At 36.1% G+C, this 20967-nt stretch overlaps 1 long non-coding RNA gene across 1 annotated transcript; it reads right to left on the bottom strand.

Moving 5' to 3' along the window:
- Positions 1–6128: 6128 nt before the first annotated feature.
- Positions 6129–8999, bottom strand: LOC133743922 (uncharacterized). The gene is made up of 4 exons (XR_009863307.1): positions 8677–8999; positions 8522–8593; positions 8344–8414; positions 6129–8164 (listed from the first exon to the last, which is right to left on the bottom strand). It is a non-coding gene; the product is annotated as an uncharacterized LOC133743922 (long non-coding RNA).
- Positions 9000–20967: the final 11968 nt, after the last annotated feature.

The following is a 20967-nucleotide window of genomic DNA, read 5'->3' as shown; positions in this document are numbered from 1 at the left end:
TCCATTTGATGCATGTTATATGTGCGCGCATAAAGCTCATCCCTCATGTTTTGTGTACATTTTGTGTAGCTAGCTAGTTGAGATGTCAGTGAAAATTATCACGAAAACAAAATATGCAGAATATGTAGTAGTAAAATTTTAGTTGGATAAACAAAAGTAATGCTATTTTTTTTTAGGGGAATGAAACTAATTTCATTGACTTAATGACCATTACAATCATGGTTTATAATCTCCACCACACTTGGAGGAGGTACATGAAAAAAGTTCAAAGAAAACGAAGCCAGCTTGGCTTCAAAGTCTCGGAAAATACCTCCAAACCCTGCAATCCCATTCACATTGCAAAAGGCAGCATCAAGTTTAACTTAATCATCCCACGGGGGGTTTACTCCGGCCAGCTCACATTCTGCACCTGCATTGGATCTCAGATTGAAGTATTTGCAGCTCTATATGCTTCCCACCAACCTAAAGTCATGGGAACAACTTCCGACGCCATATATAGGAGCATTGATCCAGACTTTGTCATTGCGGTTTCTCCACGTAGCCGAAATCACCATCAACAGGAAAACAAAGGTAGTAGGAGACTGAGAATAGGAAGTCTCTAACCAATCAACAACACTTGAAGTAGAGTCTGAGCTAGGGAGGTTAGCCAACTGCAAGAAAGACTTGGCATTGATACATTCACGTAGTGCATGTAGAGGGGATTCAATTTCCTCCTTGCAGAATGGGCATTGGGTATCAAGATCGATACCACGTTCACTAAGCAGACTCAGAGTAGGTACGATATTTGAAGCAGCCTTCCACGCACAAATTTTAACCTTCCAGGTACATGCAGGAGCTTTCCAAATTTGATTCTAGAGCTATGAACTAGGGTTGGAGACAAAAGTTAACTCCCCCAAAATTTGTACCAATGAATGGAATGATATATTTTCACTAATGTCAAGTCTTTTAATGATATATTTTCATGTTATGAACTAGGTGTTGAGTCATTTTAATCCATTTCCTTAAATTGATTTGTCTTCCATGCTATTTTGCCCTTTTTAATCCATTTTCCTTTTATTTGTAGGAAACCTTGCATTGAGAATAAAATGACTATTTGAGGCTTGAAATGCGGAGGTTTGAAGCTAGGGGAAGAAGATACGGAGATTGGAAGAAAATTGCAAATCGACTTTTCCGGCGATTTTTCCGGCAAACTTTTCCGGCGAGCCGCCACTCATGGAGGGTCTTTTCTCCAGCAAAGGAGGACCATGGTGGTGAGAATCTCCCATCACTTGAAATTCAAATATCTCCCTTCACCTTGTCCTTTTGTCACCTTGCCAATTTGGGACCATTTGGGGGACAATGGTGTAAGAGCATCTTTTGCACACTTTGGGACCATAGAGGACACACATAGCTGATCAAAGAGAGGCAAAAGACGAATTCTTCAGCATTCTTGACTCCATTCAATCATCTTCATCCTATCCAAGATCTATTTTCTCTCTAGGGAAGAAACCACCATTTCCACCACTAAAACCACCATCTCCACCTCTATAACCTCCATTTCCACCACTACAACCTCCATTTCCTCCACCACTCAACACCACAACTCACCTTAGAGATCCCAAATTTCACTATTCTTACCAATATCAAGAGCTTGGAGCAAGGAGAAGGAGGTGACTACCACCACATCATGTTCTTGGAGACCCATCTCCACCACATCTTCCGGCATCATCAATAGTCACCCTTTACTCTCTATCTCTTTATGTATTTGATGTTTAATAGAATGTTGAAGCTTGTGTATCTAACTATGTGTGAGTAGTGAACTAGTTAGGGCTAGGGTTGAAAGCCCTAGCCAAACTTGCTTGTATTGATGCTTTTGTTTATAAATTGATGCAAATTCATGTTGTCATTCTCACATGCTAAGTCAATAGTTGAATGCATTACTTAGACCTAATCAATTTGAGTTATGTGTTTGCCATGACATGAAGTTTTTCCTAGAGATTGATTACCTTTAGGCAAAAAGGGAGCATGAAAGCACACCATGTGTGCATGTGAGGGTAGTGAGCTAAAATCACCTAGAGATAGGATTGGTTTGCTTGCTTGGTTACCTAAACTCTAAGCTTTATGCATTTAGGGGCAAATGATTGAGACCTATCCGGTAATTGAATTTGTCTCTAGGTAGTTAGCTCTAGACTTATCCGGTTAGAGTTAATAAAATGAAAGGGGTTTAAGCCTTAGTAGTCCTATCCGGATGCTAAGAGGGTAGTTGGACAATTAGCTTTGCATCATTCATATTCAATCGCTTTAATGCTTGCAAGGGAGGCAAAAGGTGAAACCCGATGCCCTAACTCCCATCCATTTGATAACAACTTGTTTAGTTTAGCTTAGTTTATATTACTTGCTTTCATTGTCTCAATTTGAATAGAAACCAATCTCAAAATCAAAATCAAATCTCTACACACCATCTTGCACATACTCACCATGAACTTTGGTTCACTTGTGAGCCTTTGTTTGTGATTGTACATTTGCATATTCTTCTAGTTTTTCCTTAGGTTTTCCCTAACTAGGAAAGGATTTAGCAATCCTCGTGGGTTCGACATCCTTACTTAATCCCCTATTCTATAACTTGTACCTCTTGCACTTGAGGGTGGCTTCAATGCTAACAAGTTTTTGGCGCCATTGCCGGGGAACTGGTGTGAAAGCCAATCCCTAGCTTGGGTTGCCTTAGGGATTAGCTAGAAATTTTCCTTGTTTTTATTTTATCTCTGTTTACCGACCAGTCGTTGGTCTCCGCCGACCAGTCGTTTGTGTTCATTTCGTGTGATTTTTGTTTCGCCGACCAGTCGTCAAAAATTTCCGACCAGTCGGCAAGTGTCATTTTAGGGTCAGAAGCTCACCGACCAGTCGGCAAGTGTCGCCGACCGGTCGTTTCCCCTGTTTTCAGAATTTTTCAATTTAGTGTTTTTGGTTTCTTTTTGTATCTTAACTTATGTTCTTACCTTTGTTTTGAAATAATATAGGTGTTTATGTCTCACGAGTCACCTACAAGTAGCCCAAGGATCAATTCAACATATTCCACTCCATCATCTCCAAGTACACCAAGTGTAGACAACATATCTATTGATCAAATCCTTGAAGATAGTGGTGAAGAAACTCGGATACCGCAAGAAACTCTTGATCTCATAAAGAAATTAGCGGAAGAGTTGCAAGCTAAAATAGCTCGGATACCCACAATGGATGAACCACGCCCCATGAAGGAGTACACTTTGCCAACAATCTCCAATCATCCAAGTTGCATCGTGCTTCCACCATGTGCCGTTGCTTTTGACATAAAGCCGGGGACTATTGCAAACTTACCCCTCTTCTTTGGCTTGCCAAGTAATGAGCCATACTTGCACCTCCAAGAGTTCAATGAAGCATGCTCAACCGTTCAACTTTTGGGTATTGATGAAGGCAACTTGCGTCTTCGGCTTTTTCCCTTTTCATTGAAGGACAAAGCCAAGAAATGGTTGTACAAGTTACCCCCAAGTAGTATCCACACTTGGGAAGACATGCAAAGGGTATTCCTCAAATTCTATTTCCCTCCTCACAAGTCTAATTCATTGAGGAATGAGTTGATGAACTTCCGAGAGCTACCAAATGAGTCATTCTATGAGACATGGGAGAGATTCAAGGATATAGAAGGTGGTGTTCCCAATCATGGCCTCTCTAAGGTAGCGGTTCTAAGTGCCTTCTACACCGGGCTTTCACAAGATACAAGGAGGAGAGTTGACAATGCTTGTGGGGGATGTTTCATGAACAAGACCGAAGATGAAGCGGTGAAGATCCTAGATGAAATGAGTGAATCTTCTCAACTCTATGATAGTGCCTCGGATAGAAAGCCAATGATGATGAAGAGTGCACAAGTACCTATGAGAGAGCAAGAGCAAAGAAGAGGCATGTATAATGTTGACATTTCAAGTGTTCAAATGCAACAAGAGTTGAAGCGGATAGAAGGAGATATGCAAAAGAAGCTTGACATGATTCTACAAGCACAAGGAAGACCCCTCAATCAAATGGCATCACCAAGCCAAATTCGGGAGCCTAGTTTAGGAGTAAAAGCCATGGAACAAGCTTGCTTGATTTGCGAAAGTGTGCATCATAGCACAACGGAGTGTTCACAAAGCGACATGTATCCGGAATTGATAGAGCAATGCAATCTTCTTGGCTACCAAACAAAGCCAAAGAATGATCCTTATAGCAACACTTATAATCCCAGGTGGAGGAATCACCCTAATTTTGGTTGGGGTGGCATGGGAATCAAAACCGTGAACAAGGTCAAGGTTACCAAAGGCAAGGAGGTGGATATCCCTAGGCGGCTGAAAATAAATGCAAAGTTTTAAGTTGTTATAATTTCTACTTTTATATTTAATACATGTGGTTTAGATGCATTTGTCATTCCTCACAGTCCCTTAAAACTGTCATTTAGGTGAGCAAATCTGGTAGTAGTAGTACTAATAATAATAATAATAAGTAGTGGTAGTAATAATAATAATTTGTCGGTGAGTTGTGACATGTTGGTAAGTTATAATTTCAATATTATAAAAGTAATGGGTTCGATTCTTAGTGACATATATAGGATAAGGTGGGTTAAGGGCTTTTTTTTTTTAAATAATAATAATAATAATAAAAATAATAATTATTATTATTATGATAACAGCAATAATTACCTAATAATAATATTATTAATAATAACTAGCCCCTTAACATGTGTTCCGCACATGTCAATTGACTTTTGTTTTTATTTTTTTAAATTACAAAAAGTTACAGCAATTTCTCTTCTGATTTTGAGGAAGTTTCTCCATTTTTCTTGGGAGGTACCGGTATTGCAATCTTCTGAAATATGATATAGTCAATTGACTATCTTATCCTCATATATAAATAATTTATTTATTAATATCTATATTATGTGAGGGCATATATGGTAGTTCAAAAATTTAACCATTCCCTCAAGAATTGACTTAATTATATAAGATATAACCAAAAAAATTTGCTCATTTCAACCAAAACTCCAAAAGCGAGCTATATAATTAGCTTGCAAAAGAGAAGAAACATAATTAGTTGACAAAACAAATTTAGAGTATGCTATTAGCAGCAACAAGGAAAGTTAAAAATTATGACTTAAAAAGGCTTAATTGGTTGAGACTTTTTTTTTCAGGGGAAGACGTTAGAGTATATTTATGTAATCAATTATACACAAAGTGGCTACAAAATCACTAATTTCCGAGGGGACAAACCCACTCCAAGACAAATCAAAATCAGATCCTAAAGCAAACTTGGCTAACTTATGTGCTACCTTGTTTGCATTCTTATTAACATAACTAAAATGAGAGCCATGAAGGCTCCCCAAAATCGTGGAAGTATCCTCATACACTCTACCAAACAAAGAGGTATTCACACCCTGCGAGGTAATAGCAGACACAATACTCTGACAATCAAACTCATAGACAACCGGTGCAAGGCTAAACATGTCCACCAAATTGCATGCATGCAGCCCGGCAAGCCAAAGCTTCCACAGTTTTCAGGTTTAATACCCACCGCACCTTAGAGCAAACACACTACTACAATAACATGATTTAAGGACATTGATCGAAACCATGTCCTTAAATACATACAAGGACTCTTTAAAAAAGAGTCCTCTATCCGGGTGTCATCATAAGTCCCAAACAAGGACACTGGAAATGTGTCCTCTTATCTATACGAGGACACAGTTTATGTGTCCTAATAGCTTTGGACATGATGTCCTTATATCCATAAGAGGACACCTAAATTGCATCCTTATATTATCAAATAAGTGTCCTCTTTTCTATACCAGGACACATAAATTGTGTCCTAATAACTCTGGAAATAGAGTCCTTAAATCTATAAGAGGACACAAAAAAATACAATATCAAATGTGTCCTCTTTTCTATACAAGGACACAAATTGTGTCCTTAAATATCTGTAAACGTAGTCCTTAAATTCATAAGAGGACACAACTACATTCCCATATGTGTCATGTTTTATATACTAAGACACATAAATTATGTCCTCAAAGTTCTGAAAATGGAGTCATTAAATCCATAAGGGAATACAATCTCATATTATAAAAATTGAGCGCATAACATCGAGTACACATCAAACAAGTCCATATATATATATATAGAACATCCATCAATACATGTCTAAGATCCAAAAGAAGTAGTCTGTAAAAACCACAAGTCCGACACCAGATCGAATGTACTACTACGACTGACTGATTTGAAGCTAACTACATAATTCAAAGCTAGCTGCTGCTGCTGCTGCTACATATATAACTCAATTCATACCATCCAAAACAAGTAATATCTGCAAAAACAACAAGTCCAACATACACAATTAATGTACTACTACTATTGTTTGTAGGACACATAATTCAAATTATTGCTACATACATAACTCAAGTCATACCAGATATTTGCTGAATATCTTTACATGCCATAGTTCAAAATATATACTATTGAACAACTAAGTTTAACTCGTCAGTATGAGCGCTATATTTCATGGGACGATCTAGTAGAGCAGAAGTTGCAGGTGAGATCAATATTAGTAGCAACACATATATATTCTCACTTTAATCAATATTAGTAATAGATAGTCACTAATGGAGATGCTATATTTACAGTTCTTGGTCTATAAATGAAGTAAATTCACGAAATTACATATATAGGTTCTTAGATCATGTATACCTGAATGGATAAAAGGTGGAATGTAGGAGGAAAACGAGTCTTGCAATACTCATTAAATAAGCATGAACGAGTGCAATGAGAATATAGTGGTGGATGTATATATGGCCAATACTGTCCACATATGTCATAAACTATTTCATACACATCTTCAATCTGCAACATAACATATTCATGGTTGCATGTCTGTCATTTCAGATACTAGCACCATGGAAGATATGTAGAAATTTTAGAAAATACTGACTCATAAAATATTTTGAGATTGTAGCCAGAATTTAATCATACTCTATAGGAAAGAACAGATAAAAGTCCCAGAAAAATGTTTATATAGATATCAGTAATTCAGTACAGAGAATGCATGGCTGCAACAAGGGACTGTTTTAGAAGCTTGAAGAGGCGTGACAGAGACCATTGTGGAAGCCATATCAGAGGCACTGAAACGAATATTATGACATCTTGAAACTGATGAATGTAGCTTTTATGTAGATCAGACTTTAAAAATGAACTTCTCAAGACTAAAATAAACAGACAGAGAGAGTCTATTTCTTTCTTTTTGGATTTTAATATATGAAAACAGAATAGGGCATGGGGAGAGACATATCTAGAAAAGGATGTGTATGTGTAACAGTAATAGTACTGCTGCTACTACAATCTCAATCCTGATACGAATACCAACACCAACAATGATGAGAATAATAACAATAACAAACTTGGATTTTAAAAGCAAAGTTAGAATATCAACCTGATTTATATATACAACATAGCCCAGATAGAAGTAGCCAATCAGAAATGGGAGCAGAAGTGGTGTGACTACTACATATATAGCATGCCAATCAGCACAGACAGTGAGACTGAAGGAATGATTCTGTAGTAGGGTAATGAATAAAGATAATGAGTTTTCTCTTTCCCCCGCCCATATGTATAAGACTTTATAGCATCCTAACAAAGTAAACTTGGTTGAAGCATCCCAACAATTATAGAACTTGTACAATGATCTATTTCAGAACCAAAAGAACAAAAGTACACAAAGCGTCTACTTCAGATACAATACAAGCATGCATGTTTCGGTCTCTACACCCAAGTACAAACTATTTAAATAAGCATGAATTTAGATTACCTATACTCAACGCTTGAGTTAGAATGATATGAAAAAGATCTATCCGAACAAATGAAGGAATCTGAAGATTTAGAATGTCCAAGACACCTGAAATAACCTGTAGTACAAATGAATAGATAATATCACTCTGTAAAGAAAATAAACCAACTGCACCTAAACATTCTGATTTATACCGATGTAGGTCATTAACGTTTCTCCAATACATCTGATAAATACTACACTTTCTTCAGCCAAAACAAAATAATAATCACTGGTAGTAATTAAGGTACAATACCTTATCTACAAACCCATGGACCAGTAAAGTTGCTTTCTTGTCCTTTGGAGTTTTCTGAGAAATTAAACAAAGCATATAATAATGTACAGGAAATACTCCTGTGAGATTGTTTGTACTAATAATGTTGTAGACACAAGAGCCAACTTATCAGTTGGTACTTGCTTATTCAACTAGTTAATACTTAAAACAAAAACAAAAAAAGTAAAACAAACTGGGGTTGAAAAGGAGCTTACAGATTCTGCAAGTTAACCAATTTCCCAAGCTCAGGAGGAACAGTTCCAGAAAACATGTTAGTCTCAAGTTCCTGAAAACATATTCTCCTTTTCATTAAAGCAGGCTAAATCAAACAAAAATTAAACTTGATTTAACAAACACAATGAAGAATTAGATGGAGTTAGAGGCAGAGCATACAAGTATTTTAGAGTGCTGATGTGTCCCAAGAAGGCAGAGATTGGTCTAGTTAAGTTGTACACATTAAAGGACCTGCAGTTTACTCAAAGTCTTAGTTCAATCATTATAAGCCATTATTGGACAACAAAGAATATGGAGTTAAGAATTGAATTTACATATATTCCAACTTTGTAGAAGCCCATTCACTCAGTATATTACCACTAAGAAAATTCCTCATGAGATCACCGTAAACAAGGCAAACATATTAGTAATAACACTAGCATTTGAGAAAAAGTAAACATTTTCAGATAGTCTCATGGTACATTACAGATAGTATCAACAATATGTCTAATAACCTGGTTTATGTTGCTTCTGTAACCAACTGCTCAGTATTAAAGAAGAAATCTGACTAGAAATTGGAAAAACAAAAATCAACAAATAAAAGCCACAGAGAAAAACAATAGCATATCCTTATCTAAATCCAAAATGGCAAATCAGAAATTCAAAATATTTCCGGATTCGAATACTAAAGATGTATTGTTGGATCATAATTCATATACATATTTGTGCCCTAAAACATGGAAAATACTTGTTCTAAAGTCCAATTTAATGTTGACTAATCCAATTCCATTATTCCCCTAATCTTGCACTTTTGCTTAACCTTTGTGTTTATTTATATATATTTATTATGTGTTCCTTATCATGCTACGAAATGATGGAGAAGTATAGAAATGCACTAAAAAGTCAACCTTAGCACATTTTCCTTCTCCGGCTAGGAGAAAGCGAGCTAGACAAGAAAGGAGAGGCGGAAGCCTGACCAAAAGAACTCCAAATGAGTTGAAAATTTCTAAATCCATTCTAGACATCCTAAGGATAATTTATTATGAAGAGTTCAAGAGCTAGTTCGGAGTGTAATGCCTTCAAAAGATCGGTCCAAGTTTCTAACTAAAAGATGAAAAACGGCAAAACCGGATCTGTACGGATTCCGACAGAATTTTCGGCCAAACCACAGTGAACTAAGCTCTGAAATTTTACCAAGATGATCTACAGTCATCAAGGAATATTTGTTATGAAGAAGTCGAAGGCCAATTCCGAAGTCTCGGTGGAGATTCAATTGAAAGAAACTTCAGAAGCAGAAAACAAAGTCAAAACATGGCAGTTTGGCCTAGAACATTCTTTGGACAGATTTCTTGTACATTTTTGGAAGGTCTATGATACTGAAATTATCAATGAGAGCCCTAGAAGAATTCTACAAGATTATGGCAAGATTAGCCCATCATATTATCCTTTGGATAATAGACATCCCTATGCACATTCTCTCTTTTGGTTGCCAAATTGACTTTGGTGACCCAAAACCACTCCAACACTCTTCATTTTCATTCTTCCCATGCATAATAAAGAGAGCTAGCTGCTCTTCTCTTCTCCTTTAGTCATATTTCTCTACTTTACTAGCTATCTTTAATAGCTCATCATTACTTCCCTTTTTTTACTCCATCTCTTCCATACCTCTTTGATTCCCTTGTTTTTAGGATCTATTACCACTCTCATACTCCACCTCCATGCTTCTTACAATGCTTGAGCTGCTCCCTTTTGCTTCCATTCATCATTTTACTCCTCTCTCTTCTGTATATAAGCATCTCTTTTCACAAGGAAGAGGCATCACCCATTCCACCCCATTACATCTTTTTTCTCTCTATCTCCACAACAAAACCTCCATCTCCACCTCCCAAAATCCAAACCCATAATATCCATACTCCCCTTACTACTCCATCTCCTCCATCACCACCACCACAACTACCATCTTCCACCACCATAAACTCTATCACCACCACCATAAACTCCATCACTACCACTCAAAATTAGCCAAAGAAGCATCATATCTTCATCACCGTTCCATTCATCATCAACATCAATAAGTTCATAATCCATTCATTCCACCATCATGGAGGATCTAAGGGCATTGAAGGAGGAAAACCATGGAGGAGCTAGTCATCAATTTGTCAAGCTTCAACTAGTTCATTCTTTCCTTAACTCTTTAATTTACTTTGATGTATATTATAAATTTGATGTTAATTTGTATGATTATGAGTGAGTAGTTACTTTGTTGGGGCTAGGGTTGAAAGCCCTAGCCAATCTTGTATGGATTGATGCTATAATATGATGTGATGCAATTTTCTTTAACATGCCTACATGCTAGTTTAAGAGTTGAATGCATATGCTTAGACCTAATTACCACTTTGAGTATGTGTGTTTGCCATATCATGATATAATGTTTAAAGATTGGTAACGTTTGAATGTTAAAGCATGAAAGCACACTAGGTGTGCATGTAGGGGTTGTGAATTACAATCACTTAGAGATAAGCTTGGTTGGTTTGCATGATTTCTTTATCTCCAAACTTTATGCACTTAGGGTAATGCACTAGATACCTAACTGGATTGAAATGCATGATTTAAGTAGTTAAGTACTACACCCGAGAGGGGTTGCTTGATATCACAAAAGGAGCATGTCCCTTGTCATACCCGAGAGGGAAGCAAGGAGAGAAATTGGTTAATTAATTTAGCATCATTCATATAGAAATGCATCAATACTTGTAACGGAGGTTAGTGGTAGACAATCTAAATCCTAACCTTCATCCATTTGATCACTAGTTTAGTTTAGAGTAATTTAGTTTACATTTGAGCATCTAGTTGTTTTCAATTCAAAACTATCTTCAAAAACCAAAATCAAATCACTACTCCATCTTGCACATACTCACCATGAGCCTAGATTTCCTTGTGAATTTAGGTTTGTGATTGTACATTTGCATATTCTAGCTCTCCTGAGGTTCACACCGTAGCTAGTAAAAGGAATCCAATCCTCGTGGGTTCGACAACTTTTCTTAAATCCCTATACTATTACTTGTACCCCTTATACTTGAGGGTAGCTATTTGGCTAACAAGTTTTTGGCGCCGTTGCCGGGGATTTGAGTTAAATCCGATTCCTAGCTCGGTTTGCCTTCGGGGAAGCTAGAAATTTTACTTTTGTTTTAGGGTTAAATACTGCTTACTCCCTATACTTATAAGGTTTCATCGTTTCAGTCCCTGACCTTCGAATTTCACCTAAAAAGTCCCTGAACTCTCAATTTCCTCCCAATTGGTCCCTGCCATCAAGCATCCGTCAAAAACTCCGTTATCTTCCCCTAAAAAGTCTATTATACCCTCATTTACTATATATATATATATATATATATATATATATATATATATATATATCTCTTCCTCTTTTTTTTTTTTTTCTTTTTACCTCTTCCTCTTCTTCTTCTTCCGGCTCTCTCGCCTCCTTCTGTTCATCTCCTCATCAAGATGGTTCGAATCCACAGACCTTCAAGAGGTGAAATGAAAAAAAAAGAAATAAAAAAAAGATAAAAAAAAAATAAATAAAAAAAAAACAAAGTAAGTGAGGGCATAATAGACATTTTCGGCAACTTTAACAGAAAATTTTGACGGCAGGGACCAATTGGGAGGAAATTGAGAGTTCAGGGACTTTTTAGGTGAAATTCGAAGATCAGGGACTGAAACGATGAAACTCTATAAGTATAGGGAGTAAACAGTATTTAATCCTTTGTTTTATGTTTCAACTTGTGTTTTTATCTTTACTTTGTTTTGTTAGTTTTTGTGGTAGTCACCTTATTTTTGAAATTGTGGTAAGTATTTTGGGTAAGTAAATTAGTAAATTGTGGTAAGAAAATGATAAATTGTGAGCTTGTTGAAAATAAAAAAGAATTAATCTTGCCTATTTACTATTTGCTTATTACTTATTGCAATTTCACTTTCTAGTTGCAAAAATTAAATATTTGGTACTTAGATTTATTTCTTCTAGATTAGAAGTTGGTAGAAATTTGTTAAAATTTAAAGTAAATTAGATTATGAATTTTATCTTTGTAACGTCGAGCTTACTCATTCAATACAACTAGGTTCATCCAATTAATGCGATGTCTAGGCCAATGATCGAATAAGAGAAAGGTAACCAAAAGGTTAAAAAGCGAGCATTAATTGCTCCACTAAAATCTTTTCCCTCCTTATCTGGTCGCATTGAAAGGAGTTACCGAAATGTTGGGCAATAGGCAACACCCAAGTATCAGATTCCTCTTCTCTTTACTTTGTGAAAGAAATTAAAAAAAAAAAAAATTTAAAATATAGTCGCAATTTTCAATTTTTGTATATACCTTGCATTTTATTTTGGTTCTAATTACTAATCCTTTGGGAACCTATAGGTACATATATATAATTTCTTCAAGCTATGGATGGATCGATGGAACCAAGGATGGAATTATCCAAGGGAGTTTGAGCAACAAAGCTATAATGGAAAACTTTATCAACAATGGGAGCCTTACATCCAAAGTCACATGTCTTTCAACCATATTTGTGCTTTGTGTGGATCTCCACAACACTTACCTCTTGATTGTGTCTTGAGATTTGAGTATCCGGAGTTCATGCAAGAGTACGAGTACGAAATAAGCATGCATCAAGAGACTATGGCATCCCAAGCAAATCCTCAAGAAGAAGAAAAAGATGTCTCTAAGATCTCTACTTCAAGAAGCTATTGCCGAAATGAAAGCTTCCAATGTAAGAATGGAGGAAGAGATTGATAAACTCAAACTTCATTATGTATTAGAGCAACCATCTACCACCTTGCAAGAGCCACAAGTTTTCCTTGATCAAGTGGAGTCAACCTCAAATGAAGAATTGTATATTGAGCATCATGATGTAGATATACAAGAAGAACCACTTGGTTATGGGAGCCATCAAATGAGCAAAGAAGAAATGAAGCAAAGCATTGATGGTTTTGTTCAATTTTGGAAAGAAATGGGGCTTATTGTTAAAGATAATCTTGAAGAAGACGATGAGTACTTTGAGGAGAAATATGCAACAAATGAAGTCATGCACCATGATCCCTCCACCAATGAGGTCAAGACTCTCCAAGATGAAGAAAATCCTTCCATGCCTTGTCATGAAGAAGAAGTTGAAGAATCAAGGATTTTCCTTCCTCCACCATCCAAGGAGCATGACTTGGATACACATTTACGCAAGCGTACGTATCATTGTCAAGATAGGGAAATATTATGCCCAAAGTTTATCGTACCACGGGGATTAGTGGCTAACCCACAATCCTTGGGTGGTCGGAACTAAAGTCACTAAGCAAACAAAATAAAAATAAAGTTAATAAAAAGGCTAATCTAAGGCACCAAGCCTTAGCAATGCTCGGCTTTGATTTTCACCAAATTAGCCTAATCAAAACTAAGACCCTAGTGATGAATATTTACAATGAGTTGGAGTTCAATATTTTGGGAGTTGATTTTAGATTAACAAAATGTAATGAAATGTAAAGCAATTAATAAAAATGCAAATAAATTAATAAAAAGTGTAACCAAATAAATGGGAATGTCGGGTGTTAGGGAGGTTCCTTCACCCAAATTATATGTGTCGGAAGCTAATATAATGTAGATGCAAATTCCTACTTTGGCGGTAGTCGTATCCAAGGCGGTTCAAGGCTCAAGGACCGAAATTCTCTTTCATGGTATTCCTACTCCGATTCAAGGGCCGTAGGAACTCACTTGGCATGAATTAGAGCCGGTTCAAGAGTCACTAATTCACATCAAGAGGCGTAGAGATTGAGGAATTAGACTACTAAGCGATCCGCCCCTTGATGTGAATTAGTGACCCTTGAACCGGAGTAGGAATACCATGAAAGGGAATTTCGGTCCTTGAGCCTTGAACCGCCTTGGATACGACTACCGCCAAAGTATGAATTTGCATCTACATTATATTAGCTTCCGACACATAGAATTTGGGTGAAGGAACCTCCCAAACACCCGACATTCCCATTTATTTGGTTACACTTTTTATTAATTTATTTGCATTTTTATTAATTGCTTTACATTTCATTACATTTTGTTAATCTAAAATCAACTCCCAAAATATTGAACTCCAACTCATTGTAAATATTCATCACTAGGCTCTTAGTTTTGATTAGGCTAATTTGGTGAAAATCAAAGCCGAGCATTGCTAAGGCTTGGTGCCTTAGAATAGCATTTTTATTTATTTTATTTTTCTTTTCTTTGTTTGCTAAGTGTCTTTATTTCCGATTACCCAAGGATTGTGGGTTAGCAACTAATCCCTGTGGTACGATAAACTTTGGGCATAATATTTCCTTATCTTGACAATGATACGTACGCTTGCGTAAATGTGTATCCAAGTCAATGCCACCATCAAGAAATTCCCAAGGAGCAATATAGAACATTGAGCACTCATGTTCACAATGAGAGTATTGAGATCAAGGTATTTCTAACTCTCAATCCACCATATAGTGCTCAATGCTTCTATGATGAAGTGAATGATTGGAAAGGAAGTGGTACACTTGTTTATAACCTTTCACCTCACTCTCACATACCTCTACCACCTGCTCATTCTCCAAGCACCAAGTCCGCATCAACTTTGAAGGAGGAGTCAAGAAGGACACTTAGAAGATCCATTGCAAAGAAGAGGAAGATTAGAAGAAAGCCACTCTTTTGGTCAAACATTGGAGAGTTGATGGATTGCTTTTGTTCTTGCCTCTATGACAAATCAAGAAGTCATTTGGCTCCAAATAGTACGGTGGTCTTGCACAAGAAGTATCCTCCCTAACAAGTGGTGGTAACTTCTAAGGACCAGCTAGAAGTCCTAAAAAACAAAGCCCTACTTGGAGGTAACCAAACATGAATAAAAAGTTTTTGAATAAGAGATGATGATAAAGAATGAAAGATGTCATTTTTGAAGCAACACCAAAGTTCATGAGCTTGGATTGCAAGGATTTGAGGCCTTGTTTGTTGGTGATTGTTGGTGACTTGTAGAGAGTATTAATTATGGTCTTCAAAGGGGAGCTTCTCTAAACTCTTGCATTTAGTTTGTGTTTACTTGTTTTGTTTTAGTAATTATGTAAAGTTGTTTAGTTTTACTCCATCTATGCTTGAATGTTTCGTTGAAGAGCTTTTAAGAGCATCATTTTAACATTGAGGACAATGTTAGATTTATGTATGGGGGAAGGAAAACTTTGTTTTTTTTGTCTTAAGTTTTAGGGCTAAAGTCTGTTTAGTCTCTGTACTATGCCTCTCTCATCGTTTCAGTCCTTGACATTCCAATTTAATCTGAAAAGTCCCTGAGGTCTCAATTTCCGTCTAATAGGTCATTTCCGCGGGAAATTAGGAATTTGCCTTGGGTGAAATGTCCAATATACCCCTCAATTATTTCTTTTTTCTTTTTTTTCCTTTTTAATTTATTTTTTTTCCTTTTTTTCTTTTTCCTTTTTAATTTCTTTTTTTTCTTTTTTCTTTTTCCTTTTTAATTTCATTTTCCTTTTTTTATTTTTATTTTTTTCCTTTTTCCATTTTAATTTCTTTTTTTTTTCTTTTTTCTTTTTCCTTTTTAATTTCTTTTTTTCCTTTTTTCTTTTTTGCTTTTTAATTTCTTTTTTTCCTTTTTAATTTCTTTTTTGCTATTTTTTTTTTCTTGTTCCTTTTTATTTTTTTTTTCCTTTTTAAGTTCTTTTTTCTTTTTCGTTTTGCCTACTTTCTACTTCCTCAACCCACCAATCCCATTCCGATCAAACTCCACAACCCATCTGTTTCCCAATCAGCTCGGAAATTCGCCGCTAAACCACTTCCCTCTTGTTTTCACAGCCTACTTCTCTCTCTCCCACTCAAATCCCACTTTCTCTCTCCACATCAAGCCTCAATTTGGAAACTTTTCACTGAAAATTACCATTTTTTAACTTTTCACTGAAAACTACCATTTTTTCAAACTCTAAGGTTTTTGGGTCTTGCTCAAAATGGTGATTTGGATTTTGGGTTTGGTTGAAATGGTGGTTTTTGATGGCCAAGTTGACAAAAACCATAAGTGAAGAAGAAGAATAGTGATGGAAAAGAAAAATGGTCGTTGGCGTGGAGAACAAGAATTGGGGTTTCGGGTCGATTTGGATTGGTTCGCCGACGTGGCGCTACTGATGCAACAGAATACGATGGTCATTAAAAAGGAAAAAGAAAAAAGAAAAAAAAAAGAAATTAAAAAGGAAAAAAGAAAAAGAAAAAAGGAAAAAAGAAATTAAAAAGAAAAAAGAAAAAAGAAAAAAGAAAAAAGAAAAAAGAAAAAAGAAAAAAGAAAAAAGAAATTAAAATGGAAAAAGGAAAAAAAGAAAAATAAAAGGAAAAAGAAAAAAAAGAAATTAAAAAGAAAAAAGAAAAAAAATTAAAATGGAAAATGGAAAAAAAGAAAAATAAAAGGAAAAAGAAAAAAAAAGAAATTAAAATGGAAAAAGAAAAAAGAAAAAAAAAAGAAATTAAAATGGAAAAAGGAAAAAAATAAAAATAAAAAAAGGAAAAATGAAATTAAAAAGGAAAAAGAAAAAAGAAAAAAGAAAAAAAATGAAATTAAAAAGGAAAAAGAAAAAAAGGAAAAAAATAAATTAAAAAGGAAAAAAAGAAAAAAGAAATAACTGAGGGGTATATTGGACATTTCACCCAAGGCCAATTCCTAATTTCCCGCGGAAAGGACCTATTAGACGGAAATTGAGACCTCAGGGACTTTTCAGATTAAATTGGAATGTCAGGGACTGAAACGATGAGGGAGGCATAGTACAGGGACTAAACAGACTTTAGCCCTAAGTTTTATTTTGGTCCAAAACCTTTAAAGTGCCTAAAATTTAAAAATTTGCTAGTTTGGATCACTTTGTGTTTTTAGTTGTTTCTTGTGTTTAGTTAGTGCCTTCCAACACCAATGATGAGATTGAACTTGAATTGAAAATAGGCTAGAAAGAATGTTGGGTCTTATGAGCTTTATTTTTCAAAATAAACCATTATGGATCAAATGTTTGATTTCATATATATATCCATATTTGTCATATCAATATATTGAGCTAGAGAAGCATAGTGAGACTTGTGGGAGCTATTACATGCCATATAGTGAGATTTGAGCTTAATTGAAGTGCATACATTGTTCTAAGCACTAATTTCTTCATGAGTGAACATCTCATTTTCTTTGCATCTCTAGAACTTGCTTCATATCTTTCAAAACTCTTTGTCTCAATTTTACATCTTGAAAATGATTTAGGCAACTAGGAATCCACCATGGCCAAATGAGTATGTCCCAAAAGATTGAATATCCTTAGATTGCCATTTGAGCCTTTATGTTAACCTTTCAATTCTTCACACCATAAATGTCTACCCTTAACTTAAACATTTGCCTTACCCTTTCAAGTTTTCTTAATAAGCAATACGAGATTATTTATGTCATGATGCTAAAATAAACTAGTTTTGGGGGTACTCGGAAAAGAATAAGTGTGGGTGTATTCTTTGTTTTGCAATTTTACTTTATATTAGTGAAAGAAAAAAAGAAAAAAAAAAGTTGAAAAGAAAGCAAAAAGAGGAGAAACAAAAGAAAATCTCAAAAGAAGGTCATTTCAATTCAATAATTAGTTTTTGTTTAAGTTTGGGGGAGTGGTTTGAGAAAGTGAAAAGTTTGAGCATCTTTAGTTCTTAAGTTCTTAACCTCAAAAGGATTGTTGCTTATTACGTTGCTTGAAATTTGTTATTCCATTTCATTTCTTTAACCCCTTACCATGAGCCTCATTACATCCAATAAAAGCCCTTTTTCATCCAAGATGTGATTTTGTTCATAAGTGGAGATAAGATTGAAGAGCAAGCTTATGGCGGAATTGCATGAGATTGTTTTGAGTGTAGATTAGTTAGCCCCTAAACACTTGTCTGAAAAATAGAGTGAATATCTTGTGAATTTATGGTTAACATGGTTTGACATGCATTCTCAATTTTGTTACATTGAAATGACAAATTAGAGACATGTTACACATTTCAAAACGCAAGCATTTGATCCATTATCCATGAAGCTTTAAGACTTAACTTGATTTCCATGCCCTATCTATATTGTGTTCTTTGAGGAAATTATTGGAAGGATTAGGTAGTTGTTGTAGTGTCGGATTTGGGTTAGTTTGCTTGAGGACAAGCAAAGTTCAAGTTTGGGGGTATTTGTTGGATCATAATTCATATACATATTTGTGCCATAAAACATGAAAATTACTTGTTCTAAAGTCCAATTTAATGTTGACTAATCTAATTTCATTATTCCCCTAATCTTGCACTTTTGCTTAACCTTTGTGTTTATTTATATATATTTATTATGTGTTCCTTATTATGCTAGGAAATGATGGAGAAGTATGAAAATGCACTAAAAAGTCAACCTTAGCACATTTTCCTTCTCTAGCTAGGAGAAAGCGAGCTAGACAAGAAAGGAGGGGTGGAAGCCTGACCAAAGGAACTCCAAAAGAGTTGAAACTTTCCAAATCCATTCTAGACATCATAAGGATCATTTATTATGAATAGTGCAAGAGCTAGTTCGGAGTATAAGGCCTTCAAAAGATCGGTCCAAGTTTCTAACTAAAAGACGAAAAACGGCAAAATCGGACCTGTACAGATTCCGGCAGAATTTCCTGCCAAACCACAATGAACTAAGCTCTGAAATTTTTCCAAGATGATCTAAACTTATCAAGGAACATTTGGTATGAAGAAGTCGAAGGCCAATTCCGAAGTCTCGGTGAAGATTCAATTGAAGGAAACTTCAGAAGCAGAAAACAAAGTCAAAACATGGCAGTTTGGCCTACAACATTCTTTGGACAGATTTCTTGTACATTTTTGGAAGGTCTATGATGCTGAAATTATCAAGGAGAGCCCTAGAAGAATTCTACAAGATTATGGCAAGATTAGTCCATCATATTATCCTTTGGATAATAGACATCCCTATGCACATTCTCTCTTTTGGTTGCCAAATTGACTTTGGTGACCCAAAACCACTCCAACACTCTTCATTTTCATGCTTCCCATGCATAATAAATAGAGCTAGCTGCTCTTCTCTTCTCCCTTAGCCATATTTCTCTACTTTACTCTCTTTAATAGCTCATCATTACTTCCCTCTTTTTACTTCATCTCTTCCATACCTCTTTGATTCCCTTGTTTTTAGGATCTATTACCACTCTCATACTCCACCTCCATGCTTCTTACAATGCTTGAGCTGCTCCCTTTTGCTTCCATTCATCATTTTACTCCTCTCTCTCTTCTGTATATAAGCATCTCTTCTCACAAGGAAGAGGCATCACTCATTCCACCCCATTACATCTTTTTTCTCTCTATCTCCACAACAAAACCTCCATCTCCACCTCCCAAAATCCAAACCCATAATATCCATACTCCCCTTACTACTCCATCTCCTCCATCACCACCACCACAACTACCATCTTCCACCACCATAAACTTCATCACTACCACTCAAAATTAGCCAAAGAAGCCTCATATCTTCATCACCGTTCCATTCATCATCAACATCAACAAGTTCATAATCCATTCATTCCACCATCAAGGAGGATCTAAGGGCATTGAAGGAGGAAAACCACGGAGGAGCTAGTCATCAATTTGTCAAGTTTCAACTAGTTCATTCTTTCCTTAACTCTTTAATTTACTTTGATGTATAGTATAAATTTGATGTTAATTTATATGATTATGAGTGAGTAGTTACTTTGTTGGGGGCTACACTACAAGAAAATGACTCTTTTACCGCGCACATTTTACGGCGTGCATCAATGAGTGCCGTAATAGGCATACATTTACGGCGCACTTTTACGGCATGCCGTTAATACCCTTTCTGATATAGTCTTTTACGGCGTGCATTAGATGCACGCCGTTAATGTCAATTTTCATCTGGTGTTTTATGGCATGCACTAGATACACGCCGTAATTGTGTTATCTTTTACAGCCTGCAAGAATGTGCGCCGTTAATGTGGTGTTTAATATAGTCTTTTACAGCATGCATTAATGTGTGCCGTAAAAGTATAAGGCGCGAAATTTTCACCATACTTTCTATTTCCCTCCATCTCTTCCCTCTACACTTTCTAATTCTATTTTTTTTCATTTCATAAATCAAAACTTTTCTCTCTCCCTTTTTTCATTTCATAAATCCAAACTTTTCTCTCTCCCCAACAGACCTCAGTTTTCCTTTTTCCATCTCTTCCCTCCACGTCTCTTCCCACCGCCGTTCAGTGGGTTCGCTCTCCGCCACGGGGATCTGAAGTTGAAAGCCCCACATTTTCTGCTGAGCTGAAGTTGTTTCTGAAACCAAAGTTGTTATCCCCACGTTTTCCCGTCGCCGTTCAGTGGATTCACTCTCCGCCGAGTCGCCGGCCACCTCTCACCACCACCATGTTTTCTGCTCTTGTCATCGAGATGCCGTGGATCGATTGAGGTCCAAATTAAAGAACATTGAAGTGATCGATCACCGCTCTCGGAGATTCGGGCCACCGGAATCCGGGTCTTGAAGTTTCTGAAACCCATTTGGAGAAAGTTGAGAACTTCGGCCTTGTCTTGCTCATTTGCTATCTGGGTTTTTTCTCTCAC

The sequence above is a fragment of the Rosa rugosa genome, chromosome 1, assembly GCF_958449725.1.
Source record: "Rosa rugosa chromosome 1, drRosRugo1.1, whole genome shotgun sequence".
In the NCBI taxonomy this organism is placed as follows: domain Eukaryota; kingdom Viridiplantae; phylum Streptophyta; class Magnoliopsida; order Rosales; family Rosaceae; genus Rosa; species Rosa rugosa.
This window is presented reverse-complemented; position numbering and strand designations above follow the sequence as displayed.